This window comes from Ischnura elegans, chromosome 6, assembly GCF_921293095.1.
Source record: "Ischnura elegans chromosome 6, ioIscEleg1.1, whole genome shotgun sequence".
NCBI lineage: Eukaryota > Metazoa > Arthropoda > Insecta > Odonata > Coenagrionidae > Ischnura > Ischnura elegans.
Window position 1 is genome coordinate 119,528,282 of NC_060251.1, and position 19,059 is coordinate 119,547,340.

Consider the following 19,059-nt stretch of genomic DNA (forward strand, 5'->3'; position numbering starts at 1 on the left):
TTTTCATTGCGGATTATTTCTCGTGACGAAGTCGAAAAGCGTTACTGACTCTTTAAATTTTCCACTAACCAGATCGAGCACATCTGGCTGATTTATTATTTCAATTAGACTTTGTCAAAAATGCACATAACTGACAGGTGATGAAGATGTTTGTAAAACCTCCCAGCACAACTACAGTTAATTTCTTTTTCAAGCCTTCAAAACAGTGGAATTTTTGTTTCACGTTTGCCAATTCACCGGTCTAGGCCGCGGAATGTTGGTGAAACCATAGTTGGTTTTGGTTAAAATAGGGTTTTGCTAATGTTTGTACCAGCATGAACGCGCAGTCCTTCAATAAATTTACGCCGGAGACAATTTCTATTATTCGTAAAATTTTTAGACTAACCACTCTCGTCCCATATTTGTAGTTGCTCCAACTTTAAGAACACAGTTATAAGATTTTAGTCGCAGCATGAAAGTTATCTGTATCTTCGCAAACTATTTTTTCCTTTGTCCTGTTAGTATTAATAAACTATTACTAAACTAAAAAATAATGGTTTTAAACGTTTTAACTGAATCTGTGGGTGTGAAATGTTCCTAGTTATCTTGGTATGAGAGTTGAGTCTTCTGTAGCAAGGAAGGTGATAAACAGATAAGTTCATTCCTCCATTTTTTGTTTCGCAAATGCATGTTGATTCTCGTTGCCAGGGGGACGTTTTTTCGTGTGCGGAGATCCATTGGCGATTTCAACGCCCGAAGTCATATTCCTCGCACCAGCTTGCCAGGTGGTCCTCGCCCGAAATGCCTGCTCGTCTTTCAAAGTCTTCTACTTCATGCGTCCTTCTTGCCGATGCTCAGTTAGTCGCCTTCTGTTCTGAAAATCTCAATGCCTGCTGCGTCAGTTTTCAGCAGATAACTTTTTGCGTGTTGGAACTACACCATTCTCAGTTAATCACGTTGTTATAAAGACGATTTCTTGTCTATTTGTTTGTTTGTCCCTCCCGGAAAAATTATTGAAACTCATATACATCCCACTTCTCGCTTCGGTACCGATTTGAAATTTTCAGTACTGATCACAACCAGATAACGATGCATTCTTTATCTACTTCTTCGGAGTCAGTATGATAAAAAAAATCGACAGTAAACATTCGCATTAATCGCCTAGCTGCAGCATAGTAGCCCTATAGGCCGTATTTCATAAAAGAAATTCGAGGCAATAATAGTAAAATTTGTAATATTATTTTTTTCAACTATGTACTAATAATAGCCTGGCCTGCTTTCATCCAACAATTGTTAATTGTTGTTGGGAAGGCAGACCGGGGTGATCGGCAAGATGCCTTATGTAAACTTATCTTGACCGGTAAATTGATAAAATTACGTAAGAAATAATAGTCCATTAATTTATTACTTACATGTTATTATTTAAATGGCATTTATTTTGTAAGATATCTTTGATTTTCGCCAAATTTTTGTTATATACACATGTACATACATACATTATACACACAGGTGTATGACGGGAGTTTACATTAGTGAAGTCATGTGCAAGTGATGCTGTTTAGAATTTAAAAAATGTTTTTGGCCTTTGAGGTCATTTAGTGTTTCGAAAGATTATTTGAACGGGTGCTGTAGTCATGGTCAGTATTTGCTTCGTCTTCGAGATAGCTTTCAAGTCAGAGGCCTCCGTCGCAATCCCTGGATAATGGCGCGCTAAGACGACTTCAAAACCGGTTGCGCACTCAACGAAAATTTTCCTGGAATATTTCGAAGAATATTTTTAACTCTAATAAATTCCTCGCGGCTAAGCTTTGAGCCAACGAGTGTGTCCATTGGGTTGGGGATTGTGGGTCGACCTCTAGATACAGAGGTTAGCTGCGAAAACATTCGTCGAATGAGCAGTCGTGGACAAAAAGCCGGTGGACGGTGTTCTGAGGGTGTATTGGCCTATCCTTGGGTCATTTAAATGATATCGGAACCGGTGAAGATGCCGTGACTTGGCCACCAGCAATCAGAACACTGCGGTCGGTACGGAGACTCTCATTCCGCTGCGGGCTTGATAACATTCGTTTGAACGGCGTTAGTCGATAAGTTCGTTCTCGAGGATCGGTGGAGGCGAGGGAAGTTATCAAGGGTGTCGCGTGGAGCGTGGGGGGTGGCTTCAACCCCCTTCGAAATAATTGGAAAATGCGCTCGGAAATGTATGAATTGAACCAATTTCACTTAGGCGGCCACTGCTGGTTTCAGGAAAATAAGGGCCGTGAACATTATTTATAAAATGAGGGTTTAATCTTATTTTAATCTGATAACATATTCGGTTGGCAATTATATAGAATTAATTAAATAAGTCGATAATTGTTTTCAATTCCACACTGTTTATTTGATACACCTATAGGGGTTTTATCCCACCCCCTGGTCATTTTCCAGTGGAAATGCCTCTTTTCACTCCAGTTTTTCCTCTACATAATGACGCATGAGTACTGAAAGCGGTCCATGCGTACCAAGTAGAGTGTGTGCGGTAGATTGTAAGTTGTCTAGTTATTCAGTTAACCTCGAGCAAATTCCAAAAAGTCAGCTGGCATACAAAGGAAGTTGTATTTAAAAAAAAATTGAAAATCGGCGAAAGAACTTTGTTTGGATTGGCTACATTTCCTCTCCATTGGAGTACTTTCTGTGCAACTTCGAAGCTTTTCGTAGGATTCCATCGTAATTTCATAGTGCTCGTTGCCACTAGTATGGAAGACGGATTTCAACTTCAGAAGTGACTCAGGACTCTCATTTACGATCAATTCGTTCATTTCAGTTCCATCACATTCACTCTCTCATAAATCTACGCGCATTTAAAGGCATTACTTCCGCCTATTTTCACCGTGGTTTTCGTCTCCGGTATTTTTTTATTCTTAAGAGTGGAGGTGGCTGTTTGGAGCTGCCAAGGTCTGGCTGCTGGTTGGGAAGAGGGTTGGCCTCCGAATAAAGGCTCATGTTACGTACGGTTATGGATGGGAAATAACGACCTTTGAACTTGATTTCTTTCTCTGGGTGTATTTAAATCAAAGGATTTTCCGCCTCTGCGCAATCGGCCAATGTAGAAAGGGCAAACATCCTGCGTAAAGTGATCTGTGATGGATGGGTCTTCATGATGGAAAAAAAACCAAAACCTGCGAATTCCACTTATGAAATTTAATTATTCACGCGACCTTGGATTCCGATACTTAAGTTTACATTAAGGTTAATCCTGATAAAGAAGAAATGCGTCTGTATTTTAGTAAAATGTATTCGTGAGTTATTAAGAGTGAGTTAAGCTAGGTTGTCCTCCCTTTCCTTTTCACTTTCGACTGCGCGTTGGAAGTGCTTATTTCCTTCAGCTCGCTGAAGAGGGCCGCCTTCTGGCTTTTACCGCTTCGCGTGGTAATGTCGGAGTTTCTGGATTCAATGTCGGAATGGCTGTTCAGGGGTTAGGAGTGATAAATAAATGCAGGTATGTGTAATGTAGTTTATTCTCTGTATTGCGCAGCACTCCTCTTCACGTGTTGTGTTGGTCTTTGGGAGCAGCGTGGCTTTCTTTTTCCGTGCATGAGCGATCGAAAGTTTCACGCTGATTTTTTATGATCGTAGCCATTGAACTATGTTTGATTGAATCTCACGCGAAATGATCATTTATCGATGATTCATTCCCCTGAACCGCCTTTCATTCTTTGAGAAGTTTTCTTGGGTCGTCCGCGTGGGCCGACGATCCTCGACTCCGCGATCATTTTCAAGACGAAGTTTTGACTCTCATCCCTGGAGTTCATCCGTCTTCTGCAGGTGTCCTCTCGGGTCCAGTGATTGGTCAGTTGAGGAATGTTTTTCGAGGGAGCCTCCTGATTGGCTGAAATTATTTGCTGGCCGTTTTCCGTTCTCTTCCTCTAGATTTTTCTCAGGTTCCCAGGTGGGGTTTATCCGGGTGGTGTTAGTTTGTGTTTTTCTTTTGAGTGTGAATTGCAATGGCTTCTTTGTGGACTCTGTCCCAATGACCAGGAGTGTTTTCGGGTGTCGTCGGAAGTTGTTGCGGTGGTGAAGCTGTGCTCGGCAGCACTCTGTTCCGGGCGCAAAGACCTATTTCGCTGTGGAGTAGCTGTTGGACATTTCTGCGCGAATAATATAAATTATGTTTATTTGCTACCAAGTATACTGACTGGGGTTTAGCGCTTTACGGTGCGGAAACTTGGACGCCGTTGAAAGAGGGCCAGAAAAGAATTACAATTTCGGTGAAATTAAGGCAATAGGGAAATCAGTAGTACTGTTTAAGATGGAAGTTTTGTATTCGCGTGGCTTCTTTTGCGGTTCAATTCGCTTTGAATTAAACTGTGTCGTAGGGAGATAAGTAACCACACAAATGATTTAAAAAATCCGATCGGCGTGTTCCTTTGAAAAACGTGCGAATATGTGGGATTGAGTGGTATTAAACGCTATATGAGCCATCAGTGGAATCGATTGAGTGATAGTCATGATATTTATAATATAGTAATTTACGTTACTAACCAAATATTAGCAGTGAAAATAGCGTCATACATGCCATTTTTCATTGTATCCCCATAAGTGATGCACTAAAACAGGCTTACAAATTACAGAGCGATGACGATCAAGGCTTAAATGTTCCGGCATGTACTTCTCGGTGTCCACTTACTACAATAGAGCGCATGGGCGTACCCAGCAAGGGGCAGGAGGGGGCAGCTGCCCCCCCCCCCCCCCCCCAGGAGCAAAAGTCGCTAATGTCTTTAAGGAAAATGTTATTTTTTCAAGCAAATAATTTTAAAAAATATTAAAGAGCTGTTACAGTTTCCTTAAAATGTTGATTTCATTCACCTTTTCCATGCTTAATCTTACCTACAACTTGCCCCCCTCCCCCCTAGTTTTTATCCTAGGTACGTCCTCGATAGAGGGTCTCCATTCGGTCCCTAGATGCGTTGACACCATAGAGTTTTGAACTGCAGACTCTAAGGTGCAATGCATCCTAAAGTGACTAACGGCGAAGCGAACCGAATTGCACGACCTAATTGGTTACAATTGCGCCTGTTTTGAGGAGAGTGTGGTTGCACAGTGTGGAAAGTGCTTGACTGCTGACCTGAGGGTCTCGGCTTCAAATCCTGAGTCAAGCCTTTGTTTACTCCGCTCTAAAATCCTCTAAGTTCGAGGTGGCCCTGCGAAAGGAACTAGCACCCATACTGTATGCACGCCTGCGCTCTACCCTTACCTATGCAAAGCAACTTACGGGTTGAATTATTGGATGAGGTCTCCCTGCCGAAATTGGATTTTTATTTCCAAGCATCGAATCATAAGTAGTCATTTTTTTCTGCATCTCTTTCGGGTTTTCCTCGCTAGCGTCTCTTTCAGATTGACGACCCCTCCGTAGTCTGTACAGACTCAAATATTAATAATGCTGACTTTCCCCGGAAAATATTAATGGTCAAGGTCTGTTTTTTATGGGAAAGATTCCGCGGATCAGAGATTGCATTAATTATATTACCCGATATACCCAAGTCTAACCTTGAGAGGAATTTTGGCCCGGGTGAGATGCATTCGGTGCAGCGAACGGGACGCCATTAGATGGACCAGTGAGTGCGCTTCACCACGTTTTAATGCATTCACTTTCCTGCTTGTTTGTTTGTCCTTCTAGGCGAAATATGAAGCTCAAGTTTAACCCACTTTCCTACAAGCTATCAACTAAGCATTTCCATTTCATATCGGAACCAGATGACAATGCATTCTTAATGTATTTATGAATGAATGAATGAATGAATGCTTTATTGATGCTCTGGGAAACCCATAAGAGCAAAAAACCTAAATACAATTAAACATTCTGCTCAAGAATACAATAAATATGAAATAGCACAACATAAACAAAATTAATCAACTCAAAGATTTGTACAACTAAGAACAATACATTTACGGTTTTAAATATTCATACAGTTTACTCTTGAAAGATTCCGGGGTGGAGGAGCGTTTTATTAATGGGGGTAATGAATTCCAAAACTTAGAGGCAGTGATCTGGAAGGAATTTAGGTATAGGTTGGTACGGGCTTGGGGTATATGGAGAAGGTTAAGGTCTGACCGGGTTCTTCGGAGGGAGACACTAGTCCTGTAAGTGAATAAGTTATACAGGTATTCAGGCGTTTGAGTACGAAATAGGGAGAACAGAAGAGACCCCAGGAAGTACTTCCTTCGGGAGCCAATAGGCAGCCATTTCAAGGCAACAAAGTGCTCAGAAACGTGATCGTCTCTGCGAAGGTCAAATATAAATCTAATGCAGCTGTTAATTAGTCGCTGGACACGTATTTCAAGAACATTTGTTAAATCAAAATACACTAGTATACAATAATCCATAATAGGAAAAATCAAAGAGGTTACAAGTGCTATTCTCGTGTGGACAGGTAAATTTTTCTTTTGAAGTTTCAATACATAGAGAATTTTATTTCCCTTATTGCACATTTCCAATACATGCTGATCCCAATTTAAAGTAGTGGAAAGAGTGATGCCAAGGTATCGAACAGTTTTTTTGAATTTAACAATGCTCGTGTGAACACGAATAGGTGGAAGACTGTCATGATGGATGCTATTTAAAAGTCTTGAATTTCCGAAAATGATTGCTTGAGTTTTTAAGGGGTTTAATTGTAGGCAGTTGATATTGGCCCAAGAGATGATGGAGCTAATATCACTGTTAATTGTTTCGATAAAAAACGGAAGTTCGTCACGAGAGCAGTGAATGTAGATTTGCAGATCATCTGCATAGAGCATATAGTTGGCGTGACTAATGGACTTAGCCAGGTCCAGGGTGTACAAAGTAAAGAGGAGAGGTCCAAGGACGGATCCTTGAGGTACGCCGCATGAAATCGGGAGCCATGGGGATATCTCGTCACCTGAGCCCTTGACAGCTTGACTTCTGCCCGTCAAGTAGGAGTTAAACCAGTTTAGGGCAGAGCTGGAAAAATCGAGGGACTTTAATTTGCGTAAGAGAACTACGTGATTAACTCGATCAAAGGCCTTACTAAAATCGAATAGAACCATAATGGTTACCAATTTCTTGTCGGTGGCGAGACGAATATCGTTAGTGACTTTAAGGCAGTCTGTGTGCTAAAACCCTTGCGGAAGCCAGATTGGAAAGGGTCTAGTTTACCAGATGATGTTAGAAATTTCATGACTTGAGAGTGCACAATCCTCTCCAGTGTTTTAGAGAGGGCACAGAGAATAGAAATGGGCCTGAAATCAGATGGGTTTTCGGGCTTGATAACCTTTCTGACGGGCGTGATAAGTCCTTTTTTCCAGGCAGCTGGAAATCGAGCGTAGGATAAGGAATAATTAAAGATTTCAAGGATAAATGGAAGTAGGAACTGAGTGGCTTTATGAACAAACATAATAGAAATATTATCGTGACCTGGGGAATTAGATTTCGTCTTCTTAAGGTACTTCAGGGCAACATCCGGAGTGATGTGTTGAAAAAAGAAATTATTGGCATCAAACGGAACATGAAGGTCGTCAATGGTCGGTGCATCTGTTGCAGTGTCGCTGGTACTACTCGACAGAGAGGTAAAAAATTGATTTATTTGATCAATGTCAATATGACCTGGCAGGGCATTGGAACGCTGACGTACTAACCTGAGGTTCCTCAATTCACGCCATATGGACTTTTGGTCACCGAGTTTCAAGAGTTTTGATGTATAGTAATGGTGTTTAACTTCCGTTATGCGGGCTTTGACCATATTGCGATAATCCTTAAATGATTGGAAGTCTGCAGGCTTTCTGGTGCGAATATATATTCTACGAATATGATTACGTTCGCTTATTAGATTACGGATTTCTTCATTAAACCACGGTGCGTGAACGCGCTTAGGATAGCACGTCACTAGAGGTGCCAGAGCATTGATACATTTCAGTAAATGAGAATTAAAGCAATCAACCTTAAGGTCAATACAGTCGGACTTAAAGATATCGCTCCAATCCAAAGCCGCAAGTTCATTCTGGAAAATACATTCATCAAAGTTTTTAAGTTTACGGAATTTAAAAGGCTTTGGGGGTGTAGTATAGAGCTTAAATCGATAGGATTTATAGCTATTCAAAGGCATCATTAGCCACCATTTTCGACAATTTAGATTTCTACAAAGAGCTTAGCTGTTGCATGAATTTTTACGACTTGATTTCTCGTAGATGGAGAGTGTCCCAAAGGAATCAGATATCTGAGTCTCTGATTACTTTAATCCCCTATGGGGCGACGAATTATGCGTCTGGCTACGAATCAGAGGATTCCGATTTATTTTATAATATCTTTAACAAGTTATCTTGGCGCGTCTTCCATTGTTGTAGGCTTTGCTGAATCAAAATTTTTATGTTGAAGTTTTTAGTAACCTCATCGGCCGAACTTTCGTGAAATGAAAAAATAATACTGCAATAGATAAAAAATAATCTAAAGCAATTTTTTGTTCAAGCATGGTAGAAGAAAGCATGGAAATTAATTTTAAAACCCGCGTTTTTATTCGAGCTTAAAGGAAGAAAATAAACCTTGTTTGCCTTGGTCTCAGGCTAAGATTTTAATGATGGAAAATACTGAATGTTCGAAACTAAAAACGTAGTGCCCATCGATTTCAGCATCTTAAATAAAATTCTTTCTGTCTGTCAATATTCATTTCAATATTATAACTAAACTCGGCAGTATTTTATGATAGAAATATATTAATCCAAGTGGCGAAATCGCACCACATTTTTGGTGTTGAACATGTAGTATTTTATCTGTATACTCAAGTGAGGTACAATGTGCCATGGCAGGGCGGTTTATGTTCTTGTTTTTAGTTCGAAGGAAATCGTGGGTCTCTAAAGTAATTTTTATACTTATTACTATGTGTTTTAGCCCCGTTTACCGTTCTAAACTTTCCTTAAGGTTCCTCCTGCGAGGTATTTCCCAATTTAAAGTTACTACGAAAATAATTACCTTCCGAGAGCTAAAAATGAGATGAAAATCTTAAGGCTGTGATTGTTATCAGCCAATGTCTCTAAACATTTTGTTTCAAAGCTAACACATAATTAAAACTGACTCTTATGTTGAAATTTCCAAGCAAAGAAATCCTGATCAATTCAAGGGCGTATGCTTATCTCACCCCATTGTCGTTAAGGGGCCACATATAGGGGTATATTTCCCTCTGGATGAATGTGGAGCTCAGCAAAATGGGTTTTTTGATTGCTAAACCACTTTTCGCTTTGGTTCGGAATTCGCACGAAAATAAGGTTGATATAACTTAATTATTCCTCTATTCGGGCATCAGCTGCATTTGCGGGTCTTGCATCAACACAGCATTTGACTTATCTCTTATTTTATATGGCGATAAATAATGTGCATATGAATTTTGACTATCAATCAGGCTCATAAATAAGCTAATGGCATAAAGTTTATTTGAATAATAATTATGGGGATCATTTACCACGGAAATATATGCTTCATTGCCAAGCAGTAGTTGATATCTCTGAAAAACCTTATGGAATATAGGACCATATGTTTTTTAATGTTCGGAGGCCAATCAATAAATGAATACCATTTATTAAAATCCAGTTGTTTTCGGTTGTGGAGCATTTGTGATTTTCAGTGATTTCTGGAGACTAAAATTCACGTCAGAGCTATTTCCTAGAATTGCCATAGTAACATATCTCAGCAAACTTAGTCAATGACTTAGGATCTAAAACGTAGTCAATTACGGTTATTACTTCCATCAGGTTCGTAGAAATCCTAAAAATGAAGAGCTCCTCCCTTTCCTTTTCCATCAGTGAAATCGAATTTAACAACTTTATTGTGAAAAATACTTCTAAGGAGCGACTTTCGAGAGCTTTCTTTAATCAATATTCTCTACTTTTGAGGCGAATTTTCTGACAAAATCTAGGACTTTTCTACTTATGCCGTAATGGATTTGGTATTTTCCCGGTGATCCACTGCGATGGATGAATGGATCTTTCTCGGGTTTTCGACCCGATCAAGCTCGCTATTAGTGCCGATTGACTTTTGCTGCGTAGATTACTTTTCCATCGTCCTTCTGCTTGGTATTTAGCCGATCAAACATCTCGGAGGGCTATTGAAAAGTATTAAATTGAGACATCGACAGAAATGGAGAGCCTGATTCGGTCGAAAATCCCGAGAAAGACCCATCTTACGAGATGGCCCATCCATCATTACAGTCCTAATTACGCGCACGGTGCCTTTCTTATCCTATTCTTGGCTATAACCTCACCTTATTGGTCGCGAATATTACAAAAGTGGATTCTGCAGTCTAGATTTCTAGATGATTGTCACCCATCGTGAATGGATTTACAAGAGTCGCCGCTCGTTTTGCCGACTGACGGAGACAATTGTAATTTCATGGAGAAATTAGGTATAATCAGGGTTGTTAAAGCCAAATTTATGTGTATGGTATTGTGATTTCTCAAATTCATTGCTATTCAATAATTATTATCACTATTCTTTACATTAAATATTAAATGGATTGCTCCACTCCGATCGCTGCGCTGCAGTCATTTTTTAAAGCAGATTGAAACGCGCCCTCAGTGGCCGGATCAAGAATCCTTCTGTTGAGGGCGGCGTCCCCTCCACGTCCTCCGCTGGCTTTTGTTTACTTTTATGCCTTCCGCTCTTGAGTGCGCTCTCCTAGTCTCGCCTTTGCTGTGGAGTGTTTGGCGTGGACAGAGAGTTGGCGACCCGAGCGGCGGTCGGCTGGGAAGTGAGTGCTCTGGACAGCTTTTCCGCGCCGCCCTCCTTAGTAGGTCGCCTCCCTCTGCGGAGAGAGTTCCGGGTGATTGGCGAGCGAAGGTTCAAGTGCTGAATTTCTTCGTCCTGCAGCTCACCCACGGCCGCTGGGCTCATGTCACTCACTCTCTCGACAATCTTAATTTGTTTTCGACTGCGATTATTATTATTATTGTTAAAGTAGGTTCGCATGGAGCATTAAAAAAGTACTCTGGCAGGCTCGCCTACCCTCATGGGGTTTATTTCAAAATTCAAAATAAGGCATACCTACTCCATTCAATCTAAAAATCCTATTCTTTTCCTTCCTCACCCTCGTTTACCTATTATTCTACCCTCTAACACTGTTTTCAACATCCCCTCCCCGCTAAGTACTCGCTCCATCCATACCATCTGTCTCCTCCGTATCTCGTCTACAAGCTGTTTCTCTTCCCCCGCCATTTTTAATTTTTTTATTTATCTCAATTACCCCCGATAACAGCACAGTGAGGCCTTTACATCGGGAGTTTAAACAGTCAACAACCGACGATCCCACGCACCCACGTCCTGGAAGGGGAAACATGTCCTGGCGGGACTCGAACCCGCGATCTTCGGTATGGCAGGCCAGCACTTCTTCGTTCCTCCTCCTCACCGTCCACTTCACCATCTCCATTCTTCGCCACACCCACATCTCGAATGCCTCCAGTCTTCTCTCGTCCTCCTTCCCAAGTGCCCATATTTCCGCACCGTATAGTGCTGTGATGGTGGATGAAAAATAAAGTGACTCGTATTTCTCCGCTTTTCGATCCATCGTCTCTCTCTCTCTGTCTTTCATTTTCTTATATTTAAACTTCGTTCCGCAATTGTGCCCATCGCAATGAACCAGCAATTAGCCAACAGAGAGCGCTAAGCCTCTATCACGCCATCATTTTTCCCTCCCTTTCGAACGATAGCTCTAACGATCGCTCCCTTGGTGATCTGTTCGCGGGATGTCTCCAGGGATGGGAATAGGCATCGTTCATTTTTTCCATCGTGCGATGCGTCCCTTATTCCGTCACTGAAACTGTCGCTGGCACCGTCTTTCAGCTCATCAGAACACACACGGCTGCTAACAGCGATTTTAACGACATGATTGGCTTTTGAGAGAATTACAATTGCAAATACGGAAAGCGACGGACGGTGAGAATGACCGTTTGATTGAGAAAATGATGGGTCTCTGAGCGATGAGTCACTCTTTTCTGTCCGTGAAAAGCCATCGTTGAACCTATCTGTGACTCTTACGGATCGGAAAAATGATCTTTCGCGAGGTCGACTCTCGAGCAGGCTGGATGTTCGGTGTCTGCGTCCATTGCTTTGGAATGCTTGAGCAACTAATCATAGATATATCTTTGAGAGCGACTCGGACAACACTAGATATATTTGGACCCACTATAATTCCAGGTTCATGGAAACGATATATTACGAGAGATATTCTTCCTAACGGATACGTATGGAATTCGTTCTTCCCCAGAACAAAAAAAAGAGGACTTTATTGAATTCGAGTTCGGGCCGATGAGGATCGTTGTTTTTTTGTGCGCAATTCATTACTCCCCGTGGCGCCTTAGCTGATTGCAATATCTCCTAGAGAGTCTTTAGTTTGCGAAGGCAAGCGGTATCGTAAGGATATTGATCTATTATTTTTAGTCATTGTCTGTTTATCTGGTGCAATAACAACCTTCATTGAGCAAACAACGTCAAAATTGCCAGCAGTTCACTCTTCCAGGTGTTACAGGGGCGGTTGGGTGGGAGAGAGGTCTCCATGGAGGCAATTGTCAATCACTATGACTCGCTTTCATTTTTTTCAGTTTCCTATCAGACACCTACTGCCATGCGCCCAATCCAATGAAGAGCGTACTCTATCGCAAAATATCTTGGAAATCCTTTGTAAATATTTCTGCTCGAAGCGTGTGATAAATTGTAAGATATATAGTGCGTTCAGACACCTGTGCCTACCCTAATCCTGCTTTTAGCAAACGGAGAGCTTTTACACAGATGTACAGTGAGTGAGGCTAGTTGATGCAGTTGGTGTATGCAATTGCCACAGTTCGCAAATACGAAATTAAATTATCGCATCGACCTTTAATGTAGTAGTAGTAGTGCTCCCTTGAGCTTTGTTTTTGAGTGGTAATTTGAGAGGCCAATCTCGCGACTCTCAGATTCTTATTTTTTTCGATCGCGGGCGACGAGCAGTAAAAGAATTCAACCGCACAAAGAGAGAGATATCACAGTGCAAGAAAAGGAGGACGCGAGCCTAGAAACGTCAATGAAATGTCAGCGAACGGACGAGTGAAATTTAAATTAAAGATAAGGGGAGTATTCTCCACTGCAATAAACTTAAATCTCAGCGTTCGAATGTAAGGTCGCTTTGTAGAAATGCGAAAACTCTAATTGACTACTTTAAAAAATATCTATAGGGAAAAAATAGAGAAACGGTCAACTCCTGAAAATGTTGAGTAATGTATTGAATTTCTGATGTAGGTTTTCGCGGCGTTCAGGTTCGCAGTGGGGAAGATTTCCGGATTCCGTCCTCGTTGTCATTTTGATGGCGATGTATCACCCCTGAGGAAGCCTACGGCACAGCAGGTGAAACGTCGCCATCGAAATGACAACGAAAACTCGGAAGTCTACACTAATGCACAATATCTTGAAACCGAATAAATTTCACTCTCTCTTCTTTCACTTCGTGGTATTCCGTTACAATATTTGTTTGCAAAACTTTTTACTAACCCTACTTTTATTTTAAAGTCTACTTTTATTTTAAAGTAGACCTTATTTAATTTGGCCCACCGTATAGGTAAAAATTTAAAAATATCTCAATGAAGACGCGGGGTATAACCTTAGCAATGCGTGGAATCCCATTTTTAAGGGAATAAAAAACGATAGAAGTGCTCCATTTTATCCGAAATCTCAAAATCTTCGCGACCGATCGGGAGTGCTTTGATAATTGCGACTTTTTGAAGTGATATCTCAACGGTTTGTTTTATTTTTTATTTTATTCCTTCGCCCTAATGACGATGGGCGATCCGTTTTGACGTGGGCGATTTGCGACATTGAAATATTCTCAGGAAGACTTCACGCAATCATCTCTCTCTTCGGCTTCACAATAAATTCACGCGTTCTCGTCTATAAAATATCATCAAATTGTCGCTGTTTCTTAATTGAGTCGTTCTCCAGCTGCGTTGATGCCCTTTCTGGGCCTCATTCACTCATATTATTTTATAACCCATGTTATTTTTCATCGCTAGATGCCATCTTCCGTGATTCGCGGTTTCTGCTTGCGAAGCACGTAAGTAATTCTCTGGAGATAATAAATTCTAAAATGCGCTCTCAAGGTATTTCGCGCTAATTTGAATTAAGTTGAAGGCCACAAGGAAAATTTTGAATGAAAACTGCCGCGTGGAGGGAGGTGACTTGGGGAAGATGAATGGGATGGAAGTGAAGGAAACGGCGCGGCGTCGGAATGGGAGAAATAAAAAGTGCTGCAGTATGGCATTGCGTTGCGCTGAATGAATTACGTAAACCTTCTCATTCATAAATGTATCGCAAAATCTTTGTATTTCATAGAATTTGTACCACTGGCGGATGCGATAGGGTGTCGCATTCTGCGAACGAAATATGGGAAGACAATAGAATGGTGTTTCACTTGTGTGGGCGTGGGAAAATGCACAGGTGTTCGAATGGTGAAACCTCGCGGAGCATAATAGCGACTGCGCTCTCAAAGTTGTCAACTGTTAGGATAGAGCGCAGTCTCATTCATGAGCCAAGCGCTCTCTGCTTTTAGCGAAGCGAAGATTGTCTTGACGTGGCGTTTGTTTTGAGGTGGACGGCTGCTATTCCGTGGAAATGCTAAGGGTTAGTATCATTCGTCGTTTGGCGTTCAAAGTTAAATTCGGAGTGATAATGAGTGCCTTGAGAGGAGTAACTGTCTTGTAGAAAATTGAAACGAATGATAAATTTTTAATTTTATCGAATATGTGAAAGCGAAAGTATGGATAAGTGAAAGAGTGGTGCTTTTTTGCCGCACCTTGAATACGAAGCAAGCGAGCGAATGGGGTCCCACGCTGAAACGTTCAATCCGTGAACTCGATAAATTACAATGGAAATCTGTGCGATTCTTCGACAACGAGCGAACAGAAAGCGTTAGGCAGCTTTTATATTAAATGATTCCTGGAGTATAGGTCATACATAATGCAGTTAAGTTGTTAGCCAACGTTTCAGCTTATTTAAAACCTTCATCAGGGCTTATTTTTAGTACATAATTATTGATTTTTTATCAATAAATATGTGCAAAAATAAGCCCTGATGAAGGTTTTAAATAAGCTGAAACTTGGCTAACAACATTTTTGCATTATATATATGACCTCAGGAAGCGAATTGCACTAACAAAGGAGGCGTTCATGAACAGGAAGGAGATTCTGAGAGGATCGTTATGTAAGAATTTAAAGAAAAGGTTAGTGAAGAGTTTGATTTGGAGTGTAGCTCTCTAGGGTGCGGAAACGTGGACACTGAGGAAAGACGACGAGAGAAGATTGGAGGCATTCGAGATGTGGGCATGGAGAAGAATGGAGAAGGTGAAATGGACGGAGAGGAAAAGGAACGACGAAGTGCTGGACATGGTGGGTGAGGAGAGGCAGGTTTTAGATGAGATACGGAGGAGACAGAAGGTATGAATGGAATTAGTGCTTAGCGGAGAGGGGATGTTGGAAAAGGTGTTAGAGGGTAGAATGTTAGGAAACGAGGGAGGGGAAGGAAAAGAATGGGATTTTTAGGTAGATTGAAAGGGGTTAGGCCTTACAGTAAATTAAAAAAGGCAGTGCAGATCACTTCTTGAACACTTAATGGAAACCTAACTTAATCGGTAGAATATTATAATGAAAATGATATATATGACCTATAATCCAAGATTTATTTAATCAGTAATCAAGCGAGGTCAAGATGAAAGGAAAAAGTAAATCAAACAGCAAAGAAGTGGGGTGTACAAAGTTTCATGTGGTTCATGCAATGCGGCATATGTTGGACAAACGGGCCGTAGTTTCACAATCAGGGGTAAAGAACACGAACGAGCTTTCAGGAAAGGGGACGACCGATCAATGGTGGCAAAACATCTTATGGAAACATGTCATTATTGTAACTTTGATTTAGAAATACTCCACACTGAAATAAAAGGGAAAAAATTAGACTCCATTGACATTTTTGAAATTCAAAAGTTTAAACTGATGAACATTCCATCGATGAATGAAAATCTTTTTCATTCTCCCTCGCCATTACTGGCGATACATTATCAAGAACATAGACACATACAGAATAGAGATCTTCCAAGAAATGCCAAAACCCACTCTCAGCCGCCCCCCCTTTTTTCTCGACACATCTGAGTTTGGACCCTAGATTCCCAACCGTCACAGTTGACCCCGGAAAAATTCGTTAGGATATCCAAAGGTTTTTTTTTTAATTTTGTACAAACCCTTTCTACACTACACCCCCACTTTCACACCATAGAAGAACAATAGAAGAAGGACACGGGGTCAACTACCCAAGAGGAGAACCACAACGCGAAGGAAGACGGTGAAAGAGTGCGTGCATGGCACCCTCACCCATCCTGGAACCTTTCTTTCCTTCCCCCCCATACCCTGCTTCTCTTCGAGACCCTAAAAAAACGACCCTCTTTCCAGTCATTAGTTAGCGCGCCGAAGGCGCTCCCCCCACAGCCTTAAATATCCCCACTTCTCGTCACCCAAACCCCATCCTTCACCTTACTCCCTCCCTTCAAGCACCAATATATACATAAGGAGGAACTCTTTAAGACACTTGATAGTGTTAAGTAAAATCTGATGCTTTCCCGGCGAATATGTTCAAAAAAGGCTATTCGGGCTTCCAGCCGGGTGGTCACCCGGCTGGAAGCCCGAATAGCCTTTTTTGAACTTGATAGTGTTGTTTGTACCGACGAAACGCATTGTGTAAGAATAAAACTATAAGTGGAAGTATTGCAATGTCTCATTTTAATAAGCTTTTAGACGCTCTGCGCTGTCTCTCGTCTTGTATTCGGAGGATTCGTGCTATTGCTTGAGCAATTTAGATTGGATGCCTTTCAAAGCGACGCACAGCTCATCATGGAAACTCGATATATTTCTGGGCCAGGTTCGATAGAAACGATAAAGTGAGAGAGGTATTTTTTGCCGAACGGATGGGCATAGGAGTTTGTTATCCATCGAAGTGTAGAGGACTTCAATAAATCGTAGTCGGTGTTCTAGCATCCCCCTTCACACACCTTTTGAGGCTCCTTGCGGGGTAGAATGTAGATGTGGATGACCTTCCCGTGCGCAATGATTAATCACCCAACCGCCTGTGGGTGATTCTGCGCCGTTAACGTCGATTTCCCGTTCATCTGTCTGAGCTGCAGTCGTGCGGCAGGGTGCGGTATCTGCTGCATATTCCGTTGATGGCATGCAGGTGCCGTGTTGGAGGTATTTCTGGGCCTTAAGTGAAAGTGGTTTACTCGCGTCTGTCGATTCAAGGCTCAATATCTCACGATGCCCGGAGCGGATTTGAATTCCTCCCGAAGATCCGTGGACAAGTTGTGCGGATTCATTTCGCTTGGAATCGAGTCACCGCGTGAACACTTTCGGTCGTTCATTTGTCGATTCGCTTTTGTGCGCCCTCATTGTTTTCACTCTTCAGATTTTTACGGTTCGCCGTCGGTGTGACCGTCACAGCGAGATTGCCTTCACTCTGATGTAATGGAGGAGGCGACATTCAGTCCCACGAAGCTTGATTTTCATTTTCACCTATGGTGCATTTTAATTAATGGTAGATAGAAAATTGATTAATTCTTAATCTCGGGGAATTCTAACGTATTGCAAATGAAAACTTCCCGTAAATTTTCTGCACAAAACTGCATTCACTGATCGGTTTCAGTCCATTTCATTTTATCGTCACCTGAAAACAAATAAAAATAATGCTAATTAAATTTCGGGTGGAAGATTGCATTTTGTGAATTTTCCTAAAAAAAGCGATTTAATTGGTTTTCAAAAATGTCCATTGCGCAGCGGTAAGTGTAGAGAGATTCACTCCCTAAATTTTTGCAAAAAGTATTTGTTGTTGTGAGAAATTGCGTTGAAAAGTTATCGATGTGATTAGGCACACCCTCACCAGTACACGTTTCAGTCAATGACCTTAATGATAGCTTCGCGAATTTCGGATCTCTCTACCCGTTAGCGACGCGAGTGGCGACTTTTGTAAACCCATTTGGGTGCGCAAAATTGACAACTAATTTTAGTGGCCGACTAATGAATCGTCGATTTTTGTATTTATTCTAGATACTCTAGATTGCTTGGGCAGTTGACAATAGATAAATTTAGTAGCGGCACCGTTGAGCATCATCTTAGAACCCCGCTATATTTCCAAATCTGACAGAAACGATAAAAAAGAATTCACTTTGCTGAACTGATATAGGCATGAAATAATTTCAACAGATTCAGGCTTCAATTGGTGGAAGTTAGACATATTTAAATAGATAAAAGATCGTAGCGCTTTTCCACAAAATATATTTACTGCGTACAACGCGTTTCGGCTCACTGAGCCATCATCTGGTACAAGAAACTGCAAAACATTTGAAAATCACCTTTATACCCTTGAGAAAGGAGGTTGGAGAGGATTTGACAACTTTGAAGAAGGGGGTGGGAACGGGCGTACATGTTTTGCAGTGTCTTGTACCAGATGATGGCTCAGTGAGCCGAAACGCGGGGTACGCAGTAAAAATATTTTGTGGAAAAGTGCTACGATCTTTTATTTATTTAAATAGGCATGGAAATTCGTTTTTCCTCCGAACCATAAAGGACATTAATAAATGATGGGCGGAAATTCGCACGCCCTTCTTTTTGAAGCTGGAAGCCCTTCTTTGGAAAGCCCTTCCTTACATCCCACGCCACACGCATATTGTAGCGGCTTGCGCGGTAGAATGTAGATGTACATACCAAGATGATTTCAACGTGGTAGTCAAAGTTACAATCGAGTAATCCCTCGCCAAATACAAAAATCGGTCGTTACGGAGAGTGAGGTGTTTGTGTCTTTTTTGATGCGTTTTGGTTCCAAATGAATTCACGCAATTCGTGCCTCGATCCTTTGAGCTGGAATTTGGGTTGGTGTTGCAGTGGCCTTTGACATTTTGTCTGCAATGCGCTGTGGTATGTGAGTCGGAGTCGACGGGTATGGAAACGCCTAAGACCTCCGTGTGGCTGAGTGCACGCGTGTTAAGTTGACCACTGACACGCGTTCGACTACTGCCTGTGACAGCGAGTGTCGGCTGAAAAATTGTC

At 41.5% G+C, this 19,059-nt stretch overlaps 1 protein-coding gene across 3 annotated transcripts in view; it reads left to right on the forward strand.

Annotated features, from left to right (window-relative positions):
- The window catches only part of LOC124161596 (mucin-19), a 254,653-nt gene that overhangs the window by 939 nt on the left and 234,655 nt on the right, over positions 1-19,059 (forward strand). The window lies entirely within an intron of this gene.